Raw genomic sequence first — 2,966 nt, 5'->3', positions numbered from 1 at the left:
AGACAAGCGTCTTTCTTGATGGACAACCGTCCAGATTGAGACGAGCGTCTTTCTGGCTGGGACGCTTGGATTAACAGTCAGACCCAAATTTTAATTTCTGCAGCTTCACCAGACGAGCGTCTGATGGCTTGGACGCTCGGTTTTCTTCAGGACGAGCAGATTATCCCTCAGGCCGCTCGGATTCTTCCTTGACCACACGGATTCAGGTCCATCCGTGGGTGCTTCGTAACCCGTGTCATTTCATTCTTCAATTCTTGTGTTCTTCATTGTAGGGACAGTACAAAGGCATGAATAGCCTAGGCAATTGCTATCCCCACACTAAGTCAAAGCACTACACATCAATAAATTCATAAGTCCCTCCCTCACTTCTCTCAAAATGATGAATATCTTGATCAAGGCATAAAAATGTAAATCCAAAAATGCAATAGAATAATTGAAATGCAAGTTAGGGAGTTAGAATATTTACAAATGGTGGTTTTGGGAGGACTCCACCAAACTCTCATCCAATGTGAGATGTCAAGGGGGAAAGTTTAAGGTGTTGTTTATGTTACTCAACACCTTGAAGAAGTAGTCGAAAGCTTGCTCATTATCATGATAAAGATCCTCAATAGATCTTTGCACTTGTTGTTCTCCATGATGGCCTTGGGTCATAGCATTACCAATAGAGGGATTAAATATCCCTTCAAACTCATCATCCCAAAGACCGCATAATTCGTCTACTTGCTCACTAAAAAAGTCTTGAGTTGATAAAGACAACTCTCCTTCTTTCTTGTCTTGGCCAATGAGGCCTTCTTCTTCACTTGTCATGGGTGAGCTTTTCAATCTCTCATTGTTGCAATTTCCTTGCTCTTTTGATGGGGCATTATCCACTTTCTTTCTCCATTGAAATTCCAACTTCTTTCTATCATCTTTTCGGCTATAGTGATCAACCATAAAACATGGCTCACGTAATCGGGGAGCTCTCACGGTCTTGTCAAGATTGAAAGTAATGGTGTCATCTCCCACTTCAAGGGTGAGCTCTTCATGCTTCACATCGATCACTGCTCCCGCGGTGTGCAAGAAAGGTCTTCCTAAGATAATAGGAATGTTGGAGTCTTCTTCCATGTCAACAATAACGAAATCCACCGGGATGAAGAATTTTCCAATTCTCACGGGAACATCTTCCCATACCCCTAAAGGTGTCTTTGTCGATCTATCCGCCATTTGAAGCGTGATGCTGGTGCATTTGAGTTCTCCCATTCCTATCCTCTTGCTAACCGAATATGGCATGACACTAACACTTGTCCCAAGGTCACATAAAGCTTTGTTGATTGTAGTGTCACCAATAGTGCATGGAATGGAGAAGCTTCCCGGATCCTTGAGCTTTGGAGGTGAACTCCCTTGAAGGATGGCACTACTCACCTTAGTGAAGGCAATAGTCTCAAGCTTCCGGATTAATTTCTTCTTTGTAAGGATGTCCTTCATGTACTTTGCATAGGCCGGAACGTGATTGATCAATTCCGTGAAAGGAATCGAGACTTCTAAATTCTTCACAATTTCCATGAATTTTCCAAGTTGGTCATCAAACTTAGGTTTAGCTTGACGACTCGGGAATGGAAGTCTAATCACAATGGGCTCCTTCTCTTTGGCCTTTTCTTCATTCTTCTTTGATACTTCTTTATTGGTTGGTTCTTCTTCCCTAGAGTTTTGCAACAACTCTTTCCTTGTCACTAGCCTCCACAACTTCATCCTCAACTTGCTTCTTTAGCCCTTCATATCTTGTACCACTCCTCAAGTGGATGGCATTAACCGATTCATATCTTGGGGGATTACTTTGTGGTTTTAATTGCCCCTTTTGTCTTTGAGAATTTGAAGATGCTAGTTGGGTCATTTGAGTTTCCAGCATTTTTGTGCGGGCTAGGATATTGTTGATGGTGATGTCTTTTGCTTGGATATCTTTTTGCATTTGAGTGAAAAATTCTTGTTGATTCTTTTGCATTTGGAGGACTGCTTTTTGAACATCAAAACCTTGGTTATTTTGTTGATTGTATGGAGTTTGATTTTGGTAACCTTGGTTTTGGTTGTAAAAGGGTCTTTGATTTTGGTTTCTCATTGGAGTTGGGGTGTATGTTGGTTGAGGGTTTTGAACATTTTGGCTTTTGTATGAGAGATTTGGATGGAATTTGGTGTTTTCATTGTAATAGTTGGAATAAGGGGTACCACTTTTGTATGCTTAAAAACCATTCACTTGCTCACTTGTTCCCCTACATTCACTTTGGTCATGTCTCAAAGTTCCACAATTCTCACATATTCTATTTGGAATCAATGAAGATGCTACCATGGAATTAACATGTTACTTTGGTGATTTTGAGGTTTCTTCAAGCTTAGCCATAGCCTTTTCAAACTTCCAGTTGATGGTATCAATATGAGCACTAAGTTGAGCACCCAATTGAGTAATAGAGTCCACTTCATGCTTTCCTCCTCTAGTAGCCTTGCGAGGTCTACTATATTGTGAATTATGGACCGCCATTTCCTCAATCTTGTTCCATGTTTGATTATCGTCAACTTCGGTGAACATATCATTTGATCCCATGTTGAGAATGTTTCGGGAGTCTTCATAAAGACCATTCCAAAATTGTTGTACCAAGAACCACTAGCTAAGTCCATTATGAGGGCATGTGCGACAAGTTTCTTTGAATCGCTCCTAAGCTTCATACAAAGATTCTTCGTCCCTTTGCTTAAAACCCGTGATTTGGGCTCTTAGCATGTTAGTGTTTTCCGGAGGGTAGAACTTTTTGTAGAAAGCTAGAGCCAACTTCTTCCAAGAGTAATTCCAAGAGTAGCCTTATCAAGGCTCTTTAACAATTGTTTCGCGGTACCAATTAGAGAAAAAGGAAATAAGACCCATCGAATTTGGTCTAGAGTCACTCCGGTTTGTGAAATCACATCACAATAGTCACAAAAAGTCTCCATGTGAGAATGAGGGT

The 2,966-nt window shown here is 40.9% G+C and overlaps 1 non-coding gene across 1 annotated transcript; it reads left to right on the top strand.

Moving 5' to 3' along the window:
• The first annotated feature begins 2,639 nt into the window (after positions 1-2,639).
• On the top strand, positions 2,640-2,746 carry LOC141589402 (small nucleolar RNA R71). The gene has a single exon (XR_012520343.1). It is a non-coding gene; the product is annotated as a small nucleolar RNA R71 (small nucleolar RNA).
• Positions 2,747-2,966: the final 220 nt, after the last annotated feature.

Source organism: Silene latifolia, chromosome 6 (genome assembly GCF_048544455.1).
Source record: "Silene latifolia isolate original U9 population chromosome 6, ASM4854445v1, whole genome shotgun sequence".
Taxonomy (NCBI): Eukaryota; Viridiplantae; Streptophyta; class Magnoliopsida; order Caryophyllales; family Caryophyllaceae; genus Silene; species Silene latifolia.
The sequence above is the reverse complement of the archived record's forward strand: the minus strand, read 5'-3'. Positions and strand labels throughout refer to the sequence as shown.